Raw genomic sequence first — 20,809 nt, 5'->3', positions numbered from 1 at the left:
GACACATAGAAAAAGAGTATTTATTTTTTAACAGTATAACTGATACTTAACTATCATATATTTGTATAATATAAAAATATAAAGACTAAGAAGATGGCTGGTTGGGACAGTGCTTAGAGTGTGACCCTCGTCAGCCTGCTTCTGTGAGTCACAGCACTGAGGAGGGAGAGACAGGAGCACCCTGGCACTTGCTGGCTAGCCAGTCTAGTCCAACCAGCAAGCTCAAGCCTCGGGTTCCACTGAGATGCCCTGTAAAAAGCACAGTAGATTCATAGACGCAGGTGCCCTGTTGTGTCTGCAGGACACTGTGTGGGGCCTGGAGCAGGAGATGGGTGTGGACTCTTCCCCTAGGTGAGAAGCTAAGGGCAACTGGTAGCTTTTGGTGGGAGGGGGCATTTAAGAGAGCAGTTCCTGTTATGTTAACCACACTTCAGTGAGTAGCCCCATACCCAAGGGTATACTGGCAGCGCAGACAGAACTTGAGAGGACTGGAAAAGAATAAGATACAAAGTTGGTTGGGTAAGGAAGACAGGGGGATCTGGGAGTTGGGGAGGATGAATATGATCAAAATACATTGTATGAAATTCTCAAAGAACTAATAAAATAGGTTTATTTATTTATTAATTTATTTTAGTTTTGGTGAAAACAAAACAAGGCAAACAGCACCTGACCTTTGGCATCCATATACATAAGCACATATGGGCACATGCATCTACAAGCACATGTGAGCCCATACACATGTGCATGCAATACATGAAGACACACACCAACAAACTACAATCCCTAGAAGTAAAAATAACATTAATATTAGATTACAAATACTCATATTTAAACGCTTCAGTTTTTGCTTTTATTGTTTAGGAGAATGATGAGTCTGAATTTGTGCAAACCTAAAGTGGGAAGAAACCTAAAATAGATTTTCAGAACAATACAAGATGTTTGGTAACTACAAATACCACAGAGAGACTAAACCTGGTGAAGATGGAAGTATAGCTTGCAGACTTTAACAGCTACTGGTAGCTTGTCCAGAGCAATTTGGATGGAAGCTACAGAGTGAAAGGAGAGGCAAGGGGGCACTGTTCTTTCAAGCAGTCTGGAAAAATCAAGAACTAGGAAAGCAGTTAACTAGAAGGTAGCATGACTGAGAGAAAATTTGGTTGGGATTGCGGTGGTGTAACATCAGTAAGACAGCAGTCAAGGTCATCTGCTGGACCATGGGAAAGAAGAGGCAAGAGGAGTTAAAGACAGAGAGGGATGTGCAAAATAACAGGGGTAGGAATCTGTTTAGAGCAGGACTATCCTGAGAGCCGAAAGCCTGGAGACTATGGATGCAGAGAGGCCACAGTTGCCACAGTTGTTGCATGTCAGCAAACAGGGAGCATCAGCTGGGCACATAAGCAAGATAGTCTATGGTTAGGTTGAACTTGGCAAACTGGAGGAAGTTCTGTGAAATGGCAATGAACAAAAGATGTGCCTATGGCAGGAAAATAGACTAAAGAAACTCAACACAGAGAAGGCCAGGAATCCACTGGGATTCACACGTAACAGTGCTCAATATCAGTGAGAAACAAGAAGATAGGACGAACCAAGAATTTACTAGTAAATTTTCTCTTAGATAAGGGTAAAATTGCATCTTAAGAGAGAGAACCAGGTTCTTTGTAAACTCATCAATTTGTGTTGATTTATTTAACCCCCTACATGGACAACTACTGTCAGTTACAATATGATGGCCTTTAAAAATAAATAAAATTTTTATAACACTATCCATGATAGAAATCATGCTGAAATAAATAATAATAAAGTACAAGTGTTTTGACTAGCTTTATGACAACATGACACAAGTTAAAGTCACTGGGAAGGAGGGAGCCTCAGTTGAGAATGCCTCAGGAAAATCTAGCTAGGGAAAAGCATGTAGGGCATTTTCTTATTAGTGATGGGTGAGGGAGGGTCCAGTCTAGCGTGGGTGATGCCCTCCCTGGGCAGGTGGTGGTCCTGACTTCTATAGAAAAGCAGGCAGAGTAAGCAATGAGGAGCAAGTCAATAAGCAACAAAGCTCCATGGCCTCTACATCAGCTCCTTCTTTCAAGTTCCAGTCCTGCTTGAGCTCTTGTCCCGACTCCTTCAGGTATGAACTAGGATGGGAAAGTTTAAGCCAAATAAATCCTTTCCTCTCCAGCTTGCTTTTGGTCACGGTGTTTCATCATAGCAAAAGTAGTCCCAACTAAAACAATAGGCTAATTTACCCCTAACCAATGGACACATGGTGTGGACTGTCTACTTCCTTTGTTAAGAACATTTTTTAACATCTTAGCTTTACTAAGAATATTCTTTTGTTTTGTTTTGTTGTTGTTTTATCGAGACAGGGTTTATCTGTAGCTTTGTAGCCTGTCCTGGAACTAGCTCTTGTAGATCAGGCTGGTCTCAAACTCAGAGAGAGACCTGCCTCTGTCTCTCAAATGCTGGGATTAAAGGCATGCGCCACCACTACTTGGCTATTCTTTTTTTTTTTTAAATAGTTTTTTTTTAAAGATTTATTTATTTATTATGTATACAACATTCCTTCCATATATGCTTGCATGCCAGAAGAGGGTGTCAGATCTCTATAGATGGCCGTGAGCCACCATGTGGTTGCTGGGAATTGAACTCAGGACCTCTGGAAAAGCAGTCAAGTGCTCTTAACCTCTGAGCCATCTCTCCAGCCCCTACTTGGCTATTCTTTTGTTATTTAAAAGCCATGACTTACTGGGCACATCTTTAAACTTTTTTTTTTCTAAACCAGAAAACATAATTTTACTACTAAAATCACCTATCAAAATCATTTGGTGTACAAAAAGGCCCACAGTCTGAACTCCCAGAAAGAGGCCTGCAATATTTTCATTGTTATTAAAGGACACCAATGAGACAACCCCACACACGGTGGATGTTCTGTAACTAATAAAAGTATTTCTTGTTCTGGTTCACTGTGGTCCTGGCTGACATCATCCTTTGATTTTTTTTTCACTTTTTCTAATTAAAGCTTGTTAGAACTCAAATTTTCTGTCATGTAGCAGTTGGCAAGACAATAAAGACATATTTTGAGCTGCAACATTTAAACATTTATCACTTTTGACCAATTTTTCAAGTAATAATCAAATATCAAGGACACAAGTCATATTATATAATTTTAAAATGTAATTCCAAGTTTTAGTTGCTAAAGCTTAAGCACTGACTCTTATTAAAGCCCAGGAAGGCATGTGTGCATCCGACTGCAAAGATGCATGGCTGGTCTCGGGGCCATCATCTCCATGTGAGGAGCTTCCCCATGCAGACATCTGCTCTGCCCTCTCATCAGAAAAGTGTCAGTGGAGGGCTCTGTCAAAAATGGTATCTCTTCTCTCTCTCTCTCTCTCTCTCTCTCTCTCTCTCTCTCTCTCTCTCTATCACACACACACACACACACACACACACACACACATCGGGGATGAGCATGGAAGAAGAGTGGAAAGACAGTCAGTGCTATTGCGGGGAGGACTAGGAGGAAAGAGTGCTGTCTGGATGTGAGATGTTTGCTGCACCAGTGAACTCAATGTAGCTACTCTGCCGGCACAAGATCAATTCAGTCAACATTCTTGTTTGCAGTGAGAAGAGTTCATAAGTTCCCAGCCATGAATAAGGAGCTATGGACAGTTTACGGCTTCTAGGGAAAGGAGAGTTATTTTCTTTAGGGGTAAATGGGCAGTACAAATTCTAGGTATGCGGTGTGAATGCAAGGTGGAAGTGGATCAGGAAGGAGTTAAAGGGAAGAATAGGGAGTAATGATTATTATCAAAATACATTGTATACATTCCCAAAGAATTAATAAAATTATTTTTTAAGTTCCCCTATAAGACCATGTCCTAACTAGACCCAGGTAATTGGCTATGTTTCTTGTACCAGGCATGACTTCCTTCTGTTGAGTTGGGCCTTAAGTACAATTAGACAGTTTCTTGTTACTGATATGAGTGTCATTCTCGCACCTTTGGAGCTACCTTGGCATGTTGGCCATTGGTGCAGTTCATAGGCATCACAGATGGGTAGGGTTGTAGATTGTGCCCCTCCCTTTCCAGCTTGCATAACTTCTGGTCCTATGGATGTCAGGCTGCAAGACAGAGGCTTTTGGGTTGGATCCAGCTCAAATATTCTAAGTACTGCGTCAGAAGTGTGCAATGTCTTCCTCATAGGGACATGCTTATCTTCGCATCTGAGAGGCAGCAAGGGCGACACCAGTAGCCCATATTGTTTTGGGAGTCACTTAGACTGCTGTGACCAACAACTCAAACAGAGTTTCTTATGCCTGGTACTGGGTTTCTTTGAGGTAGTCTAAGACTATGGGGGGAGGAGCATTGTCAGTCCAAGCGTACAACTTCATTTAAGATACACACATATGTAGCAATAAAAATCAGAGAAAAAGAGATTCTCAACCTGAGAGGAAGTGAGGGGGAATATGGAAGGAGTTGGAGGAAGAATAAGGAAGAGAATAAGTGGTATAATTATATTTTAATTGGAAATTGTAAAGTCCTCAAAAAACTTTTAGTGGCATGATCTGGGGAAAGGCTAACATACGGAGTCACATCAGATAAAAACTGGTAAACGATATGGTTTCATAGGATCATGCTTTTCTTGTGTGCCCTTGTATAAAAACACAGACATCTTCTAAAGTTAAATTATTTTTGATTGGTGAGATTATAGATGATTTTTTATCTTCTGCTTCATATTTTCTATGGGTTCTAATATTTTTAAAGATACTCATATATATTTCATACAGTTAGGAAGAAAACGGATCACTTTTACTGATACTGGCTACTCACAGCCAGCAAGATGGCTGTGGGACGGAGCAACGGGATAACACACAAGCCGGCCAACCTGAGCGGGATCCCTAGAACCCATGTGACAGTGTATAGAAAGAGCCGACGCTTATAAAACTGTGCTCTGACCTTCCAACACACACATGTTGTGGCATGTGTAAAAGCACACACACACCATACATACATGCACATACTAACTAATTTTAAGAAGAGAATACTGGCTATTTATTAAATTCAGGCCCACACACGCCATGTTCCAGTCACAGAGGGCTTCTAGTTCCTTAGATAGGACACGCCCACTCATATCTTTGTCTCCTAGCTCCTTCTTTGAACATTCTCCTTCTGTCCCTGGCCAGTATGACCAAGTCCTCAAACTCCAGGACACCTTCCTCCTCCTCCTCCTCCTCCTCCTCCAGCTCCAGCTGACCAGAGTCTTCATCACAGCAGCCTGCTGGTCCAGCTTCCCTGCGAGCAGTAAGATCATCCTGCTGCTGTATCCTCAGTCAGCGCACAATACTCATTCTTTATGCTTTCTGAAGTCCTGCTCCTTTGTGGAGAGACACATTATGTCCTGGGCCTGCGTCAGGCCTTTGGGTTACAGAGCCCTGACCATGTTCTTCTTCTGCTTATGATTCCCCATTATCTACGTGCTGGAAGTTCCAACTAGACCCAGTGTTCTGATGGATTTTCTTATACTAAGAGCTGCCCAGATATGCAACAGATGATGTGGGATCTCTAAGCCTGGACTGGTTTTAGAAGAGGCGAGTTACAGGACTATTCACTGAAGGACTTCTAGAATTCTACAAAGCTGCAGGAAGGAACTTCCAGCCCTAAGCCTAACTTAAGGTCATTCCTCAGTTCAGCGCCAGACCCCATTTAGCTTTCGGGTTTGCTGCAAGGTTAAAGCCCGGCCTTGGGAGACAGAGCAAGTATACATCATTCCTAGAATTCCTTCTCCAGCTGCTAGTCACTGTGCTTTTGCTCAGACTGTCTTCAGCACCTGGAACACCTTTCCCCTCAACTACAAGGCAGCCTGTCAAAATCACCCCACACTCCACAGCCCAGATCAAATGCCACCTCCTAAAGTCACAGCATCATACAGAGTGAGAGCCAGCGGGGCCCACAGGGGCCCTCCAGACACTGTCCTCACTTTTCAGAAGAGCTCCCTCCTACCACCCGACCACAACACAACGACGGCTGCAAATTCAAGGGACTCGGCCAAGCTTCGTGCTGGGACTATGACTCAAACACAGTCATCAGTCCTGAGTCCAAATTTCAACACATCATGACTCTGGTCTCAGGAATGCCAAGTCTGGAGAACTGAACTTTGCTTTTGAAACAATGCTTTTATTTCTCCTTGTACTGTATTTGTGTGAATTTCAGCAAACAGTCATACTATAGAGGGGGGGTGGAAAACAAACTGAACTAAATTTGGAGTTGTTTCTGAGTTGGAATCCATCCAGCCCCTGCCACTTAGCACCTGCTTCATTTTCTAGAGATGTGGTTGAACACCTGAGCATTGGTTTTCTTCTGTCTTGGGTCTGTCCCACGGCATCTCATCCAGTTCTTTACCATCTACCAATATCGCCAGCCTCAGTCCCCATGTTCTACTACTTTAGCACCTTCTGAAGTCATTTTACGTGGCTTGATAATAGGTCATTTAAAAGTTAAAACAGAAGGATGAGGTAGTGATAACAATAAGTAATTAGATAGTGATACTATAAGAGCAGGACAAACAAACACTTCTTTCCATAAGGGCCGGGGAGCTGCCATTGGGGGTGTTTCAAGACATAGGGTCTCTATGGAAACTACTCAATACTTACAACTTGAAAGCAGCTGTGGCAATATGTAAATGAATAAGAAATCCTGTGTTCCCATAAACCTTTCTTTACAGAAGCAGGTAACGGGCTGGATGTGGACCACAGGCTTCCATGTGCCAACCCCTGGTTAATAAGAAGAAAATTTAAAACCCAAAAGGTTTCTCTAAAAAGCACCTCTCAGTGACATCATACTTTAAAAGCCTGGCAGCTCTTCCTACAGCTCGCTGAGCAGACTGCTGGAAGATGGAAAAGGTCATCCATCCCTACAACTCCCCACTTCCTTTTCCAGCTCAGGTCCCCAGAGGCCAAGGTACCACGGCAGCAGGAAGCCCGGCTGAAACCCAGGACTGGGCAGACCAGTGGCGGCTGTGCACACGATACTATGTTGTTCACCAGAGAGAAGGAATGAGCTGGGGCCTAAAGTCTTCATGCGAACAAAAATCAAGGAGTTTTGAGTAAAGAAGTTTGTTATGGAAAAATGTGCTCTAAAATGCGGTATCATTTAAATAAACTTAAAAATCCACACAATTCCAGGCATTGTGACTATGTATTTTATATGTTATTCTTTATGTTCTTTTTGTATTGTGAATTCAAGATGTTCAATACTTTTCACACATAACTTCTCAAACCCTGAAGGGCTAATTTTTATCAGGTTTATTTTGTTTTCTTATATTTTTTTCAGACTTTATTGTTTTTGATTGAGATATACATTTTTTTCTCACTCTCCTTCCTTCCTCCCATCTCCCCTTCCACCTTTTCCTCCTGCCCCTCATGCTCCCAATTTACTCAGGAGATCTTGTCTTTTTCTCCTTCCCAGGCAGATCCATGTATGTCTCTCAGGGTCTCCTTTGTAGTCTAGGTTCTCTGGAGTTGTGGGCTATATGCTGGTAACTTTTTGCTTTATGTTTAAAAGTAACTTAAGAGTGAATACATATTATATTTGTCTTTCTGGGTCTGGGTTATATCACTCAGTATGGATTTTTTTCCCTAGTTCCATTCATTTCAATATGTCATTGTTTTTTACTGCTGAGTAATTCTCTATTCTGTAAATGTACCACATTTTCCTTATCTATTCTTCAGTTGAGGGGCATCTAGATTGTTTCCAAGTTCTTGCTATCACCAATAATACTGTTATGAACATAGTTGAGCAAATTGACTTTTTTGTTATTCCTTTTAAAATTATTTTTATTTCTTTGAGATTATAATGTAATTATATTATTTCTCCCTTTCCTTTCCTTACTCCAAACCCTTCCATATGCCCTCTGTCCTCTCTCAAATTTATAGCCTTTTTCAATAATTGTTGCTACATGTATATATATATGCATATACATATATATTTCTAAGTAGAACTTGTTCAGTCTGTGTAATATTACTTATTACACATGTTTTCAGGGCTGATCATTTGTTGCTTAATAATCAATTGGCATGCGGGGGGATTGATTTCCCCCCTCTCAGCATTCTTTAATTGCGTGTAGTTCTTTGTGTAGGGTAAGGCCTTGTGGTGTCCCAGGCCCTTAAGCCACTTTAATACATCGATTATTGTTGATTAATTGACTTTTGAGGCACAACTGTTCCTTTACGGTGAGGGTTTGATTCTGCAGCTCCTTAAAGTGTTGCTAGTGTGTTCAGAAGGCACCTCAGATGGGGTGATGGTGCACACCTCCAGCCCCAATTCTTCATCAGACACTAGGGTCACTAACAGACCTATCATGAGGAACTATATAAACTATTACCTCATCTCGAAAAATATTTTGGTGGTAAGTCTACTGGAGGGTAAGTTCCATCCCTATTTGACTCTTAGTGGGGAGGTTGGTGGTAGGATTATTAGTCAAGACTAGTTAATAGTCTTCTGGTGTATCATCGAAGTTTTATCTTTTCCAGACCTACATTGACAGCCCAATACTGTTGGAGAAATGGCATATTACAGAAATCAAGAACATGGCAACCTGGCATGATATATGTGCGTGTGTGTGTGTATATATATATATATATATATATATATATATATATATATATATATATGGGTTTGCATTCAGAAGCAGTGAACTACTTCTGGGGTGAGCTCATTTTTTTTTTCATCTGCAAGAGAGGAGAAACACCTAAAACACAGGACACACATCAACCTCAGCATTCACTCTCAGTCAAGTATGAAACCATCATTCTTATACAATGTTGACATTGGTATATTGAATTTCTGATGTGCTATTTGTTTATCTCTAGTATAACTGGTTTCCTTTTGAGTTTGGTTGCACAATATTGCATAGTCTATCTCTATTTATTTAGAAATAAAGTAGAAAAATGGTTTGGCGACATAATTTGCCTATTAAGGAAAGACTACAGTTCCCATATCAAGCCTGACTGAAAGCCTGAATGATAAATGGCGAGGCCTGTTTTCCATAAGCCAAGTCATTCCAAATAAATCCTTGAATTCACTCACTATCTAGCACAGTTCTGTTTATTTACTTCCCTCTGTCTTCTCCTCACTGCTAATTGATTTTTTCTGGCAGCAAGAAATTGATATGCCCTGCTTTGCCTAAATATTACAGTTTCTGTAGAGTGAGAACACCAACTCTCCTATGATTCCCCTAATGTCTATGAGAAAGAACATGGGATGGGCCACAGATAGAATTTCAGCTCCAATTTTACATCATCTGGCTATTGTCAGTTCAAGTTTGTTTCAGTGGAAGAATCTGAAGCAGTTCTGAAGTTAGCGTTTATGAGCTCAAATGGCTGAAAGAGGAAAGTTAATTCACTGGATCTGAAATGCTCCGTAGACATGATTCAGAGCTACAGCCTGTGTGCTTTTTCTCAGCTCACTTATGGGATGAAAACAACAGTTTAAACTTTCAAGTTTCATTTGCATCTATTTAAGCATTTTATTAGCCTAGCTATCCATGGATTGTTCCTTGAGAGGAAAAGCTCTTACATATTTTAAGGCAAAGGTAATTAACAGAGAGCCTCAGCCAGATTCCTACTAAGGGCAATTCAAGCCTAGCCTAATTAAGGTTTAAACAATTTGGCCTGTATTATATCCTGTATTATAGTCAAACAGCAGATATTATTTTGTTAGAGTTTCAAGTTTGACATTTTTAATCAGTTTGAAATAAAGGCGTAAACAGAACACAGAAAAGAAGCCGCAGTGCACAGCTGTCAGCATGGCAGGTATTTGTGCACTAAGGCCATGAAAGGGAAGACGGAATTACTCACCAGAGTCCTCAGAGGCACAGGAGCATTCCATTTGCACAGATACTGTAAAATGCACCCTCCAGAGGCTTAAATATACACTAACAAGAAAATGTCACCTTTAGAACTAATTAAAAAAGGAAATATTGAACCACACCAATCGGGAAGTAGTGTGGTCAATATCTGTATGGACGTTAGTTAAATCGCCTGTTCCTCAATGGAATGACACACATCTACACACAGAAACCATCACAGGCATGGCTGTGGTCTTCCGAGAAGCTGTGTATCTCACAAAACCCCAAAGGCCTAGAGGGTTACCTACATAATTTTCTATGTCTCTTATCAAAACAATGCTCAGTCCATTCCAGAGAAGGAGCGTTTTCTTTAAATTTTCTGTAATCAATACAAGCTGTGTACTCACAGATCCTAAGAGAGGTGTGTTCAGAACAGACCCTCCCCTTGCATTTGCTCCTCATGTGGAGCCAGCGCCACCCAGATGCTCTTCTTCCATGAGTGAGAAGTTCTTCACTTGCATTTAAGAGCTCTCCTCAGATCCGAAGTTACACAGCACCACTGTTTATGGCTGCTACAGAGGCAATCTCCAGTCACGAACTCCATAGTAAATGGTAGTTTTGGGAGCCTCGAGGATTGATACTTTCCTCAAATTTCTAGGTAATTTTTGGAATAGAATATTTCTGTTTCAACCCGAACAGCTTAGAATCTGGTGTGGCCTCACCCTGAGATAAAGAATAAGCCTGGAAAATTTAATGCATATTTTGAATGACCTGGAAGCAGGCCCAACGAAAAGAGGACACTGTGTATCTCTCCTGCCATGGCTCTGATCTCCTATGGCAGGAATGGCTTCAATAAGCAGCTAAACATACTGACCAACCATTTCTGTCAGAAAGAACATTTGTTGCCAAAACCGCAATCACTGTTCTTGGCAGACAATCTTCCACATTCCTATGAGTAACAACAAATAGCATGACTTGGGAATTAACTCACTTGGTTACCTGGGGCACAGTTAACAGATACTCTGGCAGGCATTTCACAAGGTAGTATGGAAAGCCACGTCAATGGAAGGTTCTTTTAGGACAGCAATTAGTACCGAACTGTATGTCACATTGTAACATTAACCTACATATTGCTCTGTAATCACCTCAACCTTCTAGAAGTCTCTCTCCTCCACTATCTTTCCACTGAGGCTTCGTGGGACTGGCGTGCATGACTCTACATTCCCAAACACACCCACATACTATGTACACTAGATAGCTACTGGCCTAGGTTTACTGCTTTATCTACAGCTAATTTCTCCAACATCTGTAACGAGTAGGAGAATGCAGAGCTGGCTTCTAGTTCTCCGCAGTGTGCCCAGGAACACCTCTACTTAGCTGTCAGGTAGTGGTAGCACCTCCCTGTAAGGTCATGCCATAATACCCTTAGCAGCTGTCAACTTTTTGCCATAATTAGGATTTCTATTGTTGTAATTAAATCTGTTGATCAAAAGCAACTCGGAAAGAAAGCGGTTTATCTCCACTTTCATGGTCCAATCACAATCCACCATGAAGGTAAAGCAGGGCAGGAACTCAAGGCAAGAACCTAGAGGTGGGACCTGAAGCAGAAGCCATGGAGGAATGTAGCTTACTGGCTTGTTCTCCGCCACACCCTCAGCCAGCTTTCTTACACAACCCAGGACTACCTGCCCAGGAGTGGCACTATCCCAGTGACCAGTGCCTGCCAACTTCAATTACTAATCAAGAAAACGTACTACGGTCTTGCCTACAGGCAAATCTTCCAGAGACAGTTTGCTATTGAGTTCCCCTCTTCCCAAATGATCCAGACTCTGTCAAGCTGACATAAAAATAACCAGCACACTCTCCTTCGATATGCTTTATCGTAGCAAACAGATCCTCAAACACTGAAGATTTGGGTATCTCAGTGCATCGTCTTACTTTTGACCTCACCTTATCTGCAATGTACATAATGCCAGTCCATGTTAAATACATCCTGTATAATCAAAGCAAGATCATTTAAGAAACCTAAGGTCATATTCAAACTCCTGACTGACATCATCGACACATGTTCGAACGAAAATGAAAACCTGCATTTCTTTCACCAAAAGACACTGCACCCCAATTAAAACATTATTCCCTTACTAAATCTCTTTCTGATTTTCTAAAGAGACTCCCAGGAGTGGACCTTTAAAGGTCTAGCCTGACCCCTGGTTCTGGTCCCACTCTGCACTTCCTGGTCTTCTACAATGAGGGGCTTCTACTGTAAGACCTCACCGTTGTGAACGCCACCATGAACTCTGCCGTGCATTCTCTACTGTGTGCACTGAAGGCTTCTGGAGCCATGACCACAAATCTTTGCTTCCTTACGCTGTTCCTGCAGGTATTCTGTCTCAGTGATGCAAAGGCACTTAAATAACTCGTAAGCTTGCTCGCTTCGGCAGCACATATACTAAAATTGGAAAGATACAGAGAAGATTAGCATGGCCCCTGCGCAAGGATGACACGCAAATTCATGAAGCATTCCATATTGGGAGCTGGAGAGATGGCTCAGAGGTTAAGAGCACTGACTGCTCTTCCAGAGGTCCTGAGTTCAATTCCCAGCAACCACATGGTGGCTCACAACCATCTGTAATGAGATCTGGTTCCCTCTTCTGGCCTGCAAGTATACATGCAGGCAGAGCACTATATACATAATAAATAAATAAATCCTTAAAAAAAATTACAAAAAAAAATAACTCGTAAACTTCTCACCTGCTGAGGTTTGCATCCACTCACCATCCTGAAATCTCTGCTTAGAGAAGGAAGGGGTAACTCGGACCTCAACAGCTGTGAAGAACTTGGTCAGGAGACTGTTCCCTTCCTAGGAATCTGTCAGTCGTGAAACTCCGCTAAGGTGCCTGGGTTAAGAACCTGTCAACATCTCAGGTTTCTTTGACTATATATAGTCTTTTTTTCATATCAAATCTATTTAATATTTAACAAGTACTCTGTAAAATAGTCACTGAGAGCCCGTGAGATAGCTAAGGGGAAACTACGCTTGCCACCAAGACTGATGACCTGAATTCAATCCCTGGAACTCCTAAGTAGAAGGAGAGAAGTGAGCCCTGCAACTTGTCCCCTGACCACTACACTTGTGCTGTGTGCGCGCGCACACACACACACACACACACACACACACACACACCACCATCTCCACACACAGAAAAAAAATTCAATAATTAAAAATAAATAATTAGAGCTATATGTGCCAGGCATACAGAATTATATTACACTGTTTTACTCCTCCTTGGTCATATGTGGATCCCCAGTCACCAGGGACTTCCTTTTCTTGGGGTATTGACTGACCCAAGAGCAGCCCACAACAACATCTATCACTCTGTGGAGAATAAAGTACCCTATGTACACGACCAAAAGTCACATCATCTGTGCCTCTGAAACCCGGTCCAGGCCTCCCTAGTCCTTTGCCTCTCCAAGAAGCCAAATAGTGCAGGTGAGGGCCAGCATTGGCAGAAACAAGGGTTGCAGGGGGGACATTCTTGCCACACTCTCCCCTGCTTCCTTCTTCACAGCTCTGGTAAGCAACAGTACACAGGAAGCGGTCAGCCTCAGAATGCCCCATTCCATATTTGTAATCCCAGTACCACCACTCACCAAGGAGGGCACAAGGCCGGCAGACAGTTCATTCTGCCAGCGTGGTCCTGGGCCCTGTGTGTATCTAGTGTCTATAATGCACTTTATTTTTTGAACCCTGTGTTGCTATCTTGGTCAGGCAGGGGATAAATGACAGTAAAAACCCCCACCTACATAATGCTGGGATTGGGGCTATTTATGTCGTTGGGGGTTGGTTAACATAGTTTAAAAAAAATTTTACTGCCATCAAAACAAAATTCTTTTTGCCAACTCATATGGGTACACAATGAAAAGTGGATGATATCTGTTTCCTGCCCTGTATCTCCCCAAATATATAAAATAGTGCTCAACAAAACTGACATGACCTTTGAAGTTAAAGAAAGCTTGATTACAGGAAGGAAAACCAGACAAATGAGAACTTCTAACAGAGTAAAAATGCACAGACCTGAAAACGGTGCTGCAAGACAAAGGTAAGACAGAAGGCATGTAGACATGTCAACACACACATGTAACACACACTGCGTCACACATTTTAAGATGGTATAGTGGGGCTTCTCGGGAATTAGTAAGGCAGCATCCTCCAGGCACCAGAGGAACAAGAGGACCATGTCACCATGCACCCACAGGACCTCTAGAAATTCGGATGTCATTGCTTCTCTTCTACAGGGGTTCAAAACAGCCAGTTACAATAGGTCACAAAGTGCCATGCCATTATTTAAGGTAAAAATCAACAGGTGCTTTTTGTTTGTTTGTTTGTTTGTTTTGCAATAACTGTTTAAAGCAGAACTCTTCCTCTTGAGTCTGTCTCACTTAGTTTCTACACCTTAGCTGACAGAATGTCATTCCTTATAAGGCAAAATCTTCATAACCATCCTGATTCCTGTTCTTCCCAGGCTACACATCTGGCTGACTGGCAAGTTCTCTCAGTCACACCTTCAGACACCACGGACTAATCACTGTGCTCCTCTGCTACCAGGCCAGCCTGGGCCACACATCTCTGTGCTACGTCAACGCGATACTCTCATGTCTGCCCACCCTGCTTTTCCCTCACCACACTGCAGTCTGTGAAAATTAAGAATTCTGTCACTCCTCTGCTCAAACCTTTGTAAGGCTCCCCAATTCACGTACAGTCTCAGTGAACTTTACCACCATCTGCACCCCTACGTGGCCTCTGAGGCCCTCCTTTCTCTTCCTGCATCTACTCTGACCTGTTCACCCGGGACTCCTTTGCTGTTAGTGGTACATTCCAGGTGCTCTCCTGCCTTAGGGCTCTTGACCCCATGTCATAAGACTAACATCCACCTCTGTCTTTGTATAAATGTCACTTTCAATATCGTGCATACCTCTGACTTCCCTGAATTAACTCTTCTCTGTCCCTGAGCTTCTTCAACCTAGATCTGCCTTGCATGCCTTTTTCTCATAGCCTTAATGATACATCACTCTAATGTACTATGAAAATAAGTATATTATGTTTATTAGTTATTAGGAGAGTTCTACTCTCTCCTGGAACATAAGCTATGTAAGAGCCTTTGGCTTGTTCACTGATCTAGAAACCACAAAGAACAGAAACTGACATGGAGAGACAGCCCACATATTTTTTGTTGTTGTTGACTAAATATATAGATGGTGAATGGTTTAGGACAAAGCAGGTATAGCAAAATCAAAATCAGGTTGCAGGAAAAGAGAAGGTAGAGAATCAGAAAAAAAGCAGGCCAAACAAGAGCCATTAAACAAAACCAGAACGGAATTTGGGAGAAATAGTAAACAGCATTAAAAATTGAAAAGAAATAATTGTGAATACAGCTGAGAAACAGGAGCTTGGCTCTCCTCCTTCACATGCCTGTTCATAGCCAGCACTCCTGGGCTTTCAGTGTTATTAAAATGATTGCTGTGAGTCTAACTTACATGACAAGGGAGGTATTTGCATAGAATTAACTTTCAAGGCTCACTCTGTATTTGTACATACAGCAAAGAAAGAATCTAGAAATGTGCCAGCAATCACCATAGCAACAGCTAATTACATTATTTCATTGTTTGTCTTTAACTCAGTGGTACATCTGTATATCTTTAAAGATTAGAAAATAAACTGTTCAAGTGTATGCTTGGCTGCCTACGGGTAATAAAAGCATCCTTCCCATTCTCCACCCTCATACAAGGAGGATGTACTTCCTTTAATTATTCATTCACCTTAACAACCTCTAAACCAAGTTATCAACCGAATCAAGTTGCCCATAACAATCCATAACAATCTTATATAAAAAAACAAAAAGAACTGCATATAAGGAAAACGCATGACTTATGGAGTAAGAAGTCAAAAATGGAAGGAAAAGGGCTATAAAAATTAAGAATGAACAAATGATGTAAAAAGGAAATAGAAACAGGCCCTCAAAAACATTCATTTAGCATCCTTCCTAAAAGAGCAGAGACAGAGAGAGGTCAGTCAGTAAAGCTAATTTTCTGCAGGTGTAAGGGTCTGAGTTCAATGCCCATAACCCACATGTTTTCTTTTTCTAAATGTGCAGGTGTAATCTCAGTTCTGTGGAGGTGAAGTCAGGTAAATCCCCGGGGATTACTGGCCAGCCAGACTAATTTACTTCGCAAGTTAAAGACCAGTGAGCAATCCTGTCTAAAGGTAGATGGTACCTGAGGAATAAAACCTGAGGTCATCTGTGGCCTCCACCTCCACATGTGCATGTTCATGCACACACACACACACACACACACACACACACACACACACACACACGAAATTCCTATGAAAATATATCTCACAATTAGTACAGGGCACACTAGATCTCTTTTACAAGTCATTTATTTTATAAATTATTTTGCTATTTGATAAATATTTGATAAACAGCAAAGTGAAAATCAGCAGTCCTTAATGGTTGATGAGTTTTAACTAATTAATCCCAGAGGTGTATATGTATGTTTTTGATGGTGTGTAATATGTCTGTGTGCATGTCTACATATGTGTGTGGAGGCTAGAGGTCAACATCAGGTGTCTGTCTCAACCACTGTCCAACTTATTTCTTTTATCCCTCTTCATTTTTATTTTACTAAAAATAGGTAATTCCTCAGGCAAAGTTTATTCTCCATTATAGAAACTGCTTAGTCAAGGCAAGGGAAAGGGGACCAGTGCTACAATCAACTCACATCCAGAGAGAGAACAATGCCTCGTTATCATTAATTTCATCCAAATTCTGGAGAAGTATATGGTACTTCATTGGCAGTCCCAAGGTCCACCTTATGTCTTTGAGGCAGAGTCTCTCTCGCTGAACCCAGAGCTCACAAGTGACTAGACAGACTGGCCAAGGAAGCTTCTGGCTCCTCCTGAGCTTGGCTCTTCGCTAAGATTATAGGTGTGCACCACTGTGCCTGGCTTCTGGATGGGTGAGAGAGACGAGAATTCAGATTCCCACACTTGGGTGGCAGGCGTTCACCCTGAGTCATCTCTCCAACCATGTTTTCGAACAAATGCTCTAGAATTTTAAATTCTAGTTTAGTTATCATGAGAAAATAATATGCTTATTATAATAATTCAGTATTATAGAAAATTTTTAAAGGATAGTACAACTTTCTATTTCCAGGTTATTTTCTAATGCTTATATAAATGATCTTCATGACATCCTTAAAGAACTTAGGGATTCTTTACATCAAAACTATTTTATAGTAATATACATTCTTTTCTTAGTCTCACATTTTCAATATACATTTGGCAGTCCTCCCAGAGGCCACATGTTGAGACTACAAACTAAACACAGAATCAGACAGGAGACTTTGACGATCTCCTCTCAGCTAGACACTAAAGAGACTTGACCAAGCATTAAAACAATGACACCCTTTTCAGTAATTGTTTTACCTAAATACAATTATTTTGCCATAAAATATTTGCTAATATATATTTGCAATTCTATTTTGAAATAAATAAATCTTTTAAAAATTTTACAGTTTTAATTTCCAAAATGGCAAATATAACTAAATAAACGTATACATACAAAACTTCAGTGTTTGAAATAATTTAAATGGGCTCTCAGAGTGGCAAGTTTGAGAGCTATTAGTCCATATTAGCATCTATTTTTAATTGAAAAAAATCAAATCATGTCATACATAACACTTATCATTTTACTCTTCACTTGATAACACAGTTTTAAAATGATGATAAGCATGCCAATAATGAGTTATTATTCCACATAATGGCCTGCACCAAATTATTTTAGATAATTAGTCCATTTAACAATTGTAATATCAGCATGAGTATACCCTAGGCACTTCTGATACAGATGATCTGAAGACTATACTTTCTGGAATACTCACTAGATATGACATTGACCAAAGACCCTTTCCTAGAACCCAGTGAACAATACAGAATTGTTGGCCAATATTTAGATGGTACTTAAGACTCTGGGACTGAATGCTGGCACCTGGTAGGCCATTGAGGGGAAGAATGCTGCTGGTTGGATATAAAATGCTCCCTTCAAGTTGCATGTTGAAGCTTAGACCTCAACACAACATTCATAGGTGGAAATACTGGGAAAGTGAATGGACCAGGAGGGTTCTGGTGTAGCCAGTGGATCCAGACATTCATGAATCAATTTATAATTGATAACTATTGGGAAATGGTTTGTATTGTGGAAGGTGGAGGAGGTGGGTCATGCATCACATGCTTTGGGAGATTCTATCTTGTCCCTGGCCTTCACCCGTTCACCTCTTCTCCGTGACTGTTGAAAGCTCAGAAACATCCTTCTACCATAATGAACCAACCGCCTCAACCACAACCCAGAAACAATGGGACCAGTTTGCCAAGGACTTGAACATTAGAAACTCTGAGTCAGCATAAATTTCCCTCCCTTATGCTCTCATGGATTCTGTCACAGTGACTAGAAACTAACATAGCATGGCTTTCTAAGTCGATTGTATAAAATGGTTCAGAAAGAGTGTGACATCTGTGTCAGGACATGAAAGGAGAAGCAATACTTCAGAGATAGAAAAATAACAATGGAAGAAAATGGTTTAGAGACATGAAGAAAACTACAGTGAGCAGGTGAAGCAGGTCAGCTTTTAGAGAGGATAGATTTGGGGAAAGAAGACAAACACTGATCTGAAATCACGGACAAGGAGCAATGAAGGCCATGATTCCACATCAGCCTCTCACTAGGAACTCACAAGAACCTCCAACTTAAGTTATTCTTCTCGCCTTTGATACCTCCTTAAGGAATTCCATGGGGCGAAACAGCCCTCCAACCAAAGCTAGGCAAGTCTAGGGGTACTCTAGAGGTTTGTGCCCAAACAGATTTCAGGTTATAAGTGAAACATGTAAATTCTGTATGGAAACAGGTCTACTCAGCCCTGGATTCTCTAGTCTGGTACTTGCTCATGAGGAATGATCCTGACTGCTACTATCACCACTGCAGCCTAGGTACATTTAGGGATGTCTTTAGACAGCTGAAGACTGATGGGACTTAGGCCACTACAATATACAGGCCAGTCTCCCTCATCTTACAAAGCACAGGACAGCTTCCCAACAAATGGATATATGGCCCAGAATGTTCAGAGCTCAGCTTTGAAATACCTGCTCTAAACAGCTCGCAGGAGCTGTTAGATTCTTTCAGAGAGGCAGATTATCCCATGCCCATGGTTTATTCATACCCAGCTTGACAAGTATGACTAAGGAATCAGACCACAGACATCTGCCTTGTGAATTCCACTTCAAATACACTCAGATAGGGCCAGGGAGAAAAAAGCATAATAGATGGTAAGAGAAAAAAAAGAAAAGGAAAAAGCCATGTCATATACCAAGTATTAAAGATGAGAACAAACACAATGACTCTTCCTTAAGTTTAAGACAGAAAAATGCAACTCTGTTCTGAATCATCACCATGTTTCAGCCAAGTTCAACAGTCCATGGGCCCCCTCAGCTCTGCTCACTTCCGAAACACTCCTTTTCTCTATGGTGTTTCTGTACTCTTGGTTGCAAAAGAGTTCTATGGAAAAGGAGCTTGTGTTCTTATGAACAGAAATCCTGGAGTTCACAATAGCTGATATGTTGTTTTAAGAATAGAGACTCTACTAATCTTGACAACAGAGAGTAAAATGTGTATTTACTTTATCAGTATTTCACTGACAAAATCCAGTATTTTATTTGAACAGTTGTGTAATCTTGAATTATATAAATAAAAGAAATTCTCTTCAGCCCCTTTCCCAGAATTCCCTTTTATGTTCTTCAGTGACAGTGCAGCAGGTTTGCCCTTCCTTGAGGCTTCTCCAGAAAAGCTTTTCCCAGTGATTTTGCTTTCAGTGTGGAAGGTGTTCTAACTCTGGCATTCCAATCTTCACTTTGAAATCTGCTCAAGGAAAATTTAAACTCATGCATATGGAGAAGAGATCGCTGTGTCTCAGTGAGAAAATAGATCCTCCAGCCTGAATGTTTGATCAGTAGGCTGTCTGGAGCCCACTGTGCTGCCTTATCAGAGGACATCGCATAGCGAGATGGTTTCTGCTACTAAAGGAGTTAATCCCCGGAGAAGAATGACTCGCACAACTGAGTGAGTGAGGCAAGTCAGGCCTGGCCAACAAAACCCTTGTGCAAGGCCCGGCTGCATCCTCTGTGGGACAGAGGGCACTTACGGAGTTTCTGAAGCCACACTTGGAATAGTGTCCTTTAAAACACACCTCTCCCAAGCCTAGCACTATTCCTCATAGGAGCATGGTCACCACAGCAGGGCCTATATCGATGGGCACTCCATAAACTCAGAGAAAAGGCAATGTGTGTTGGTATTTTAAGAATGAAATGTCATTTTGTAATACAAAAGTCACACCCATCTGTGTGCATATAAATATGCATGTAATATGTAGTATAAATGAACGTGTAGATGGTTTGAGGTAAAGGACTGCCAGCTCCCCTAATCTAATCAATAAATACTGAAGGCATAAAACGTTATGCTCTACCCAGTAAATATCTACAGTACTATGGCAATTCTCAAAAATGAATACTTATATTTTAATTTAAAAATGAAACTGGAATTGTCTCAAGATGTCCTTCAGGACAACTGGCAAGAAAACCATATGCATAACTTAAGTAATGGAAAAGACGAAGAAAACTATAAGCATTCATATTTCATGCCAAGTGTGTTATATTATGTAACTGGATTCTCTTCACCAAGTAGTTTCCCTAGTGTTAGGAGGCATTAGCCCCTGTTCAGGGAGGACTGTGACAAGCCCCAGCAGAAAGGGAGGAGCGGCCTTGAGTCCACACCGCAGAGAAAGCAGAGCTGAGTCCACAGCCAGGCTTCTTGACTGCTTGCCACCTTCTCTCTCTATGTCCCAGACTTTCTCTTTAAAC

At 41.3% G+C, this 20,809-nt stretch overlaps 1 protein-coding gene and 1 non-coding gene across 7 annotated transcripts in view; one reads left to right on the top strand and one right to left on the bottom strand.

Moving 5' to 3' along the window:
- St7 (suppression of tumorigenicity 7) overlaps window positions 1-20,809 on the bottom strand; it is a 228,515-nt gene that overhangs the window by 56,367 nt on the left and 151,339 nt on the right. The window lies entirely within an intron of this gene.
- LOC125409841 (U6 spliceosomal RNA) lies at window positions 12,266-12,372 on the top strand. The gene has a single exon (XR_007234899.1). It is a non-coding gene; the product is annotated as a U6 spliceosomal RNA (small nuclear RNA).

Source organism: Myodes glareolus, chromosome 25 (assembly GCF_982192425.1).
Source record: "Myodes glareolus chromosome 25, mMyoGla1.1, whole genome shotgun sequence".
NCBI classification, from domain to species: Eukaryota; Metazoa; Chordata; class Mammalia; order Rodentia; family Cricetidae; genus Myodes; species Myodes glareolus.
Note: the sequence above shows the minus strand (reverse complement) of the source record. Positions and strands in the feature narration are given on the sequence as shown.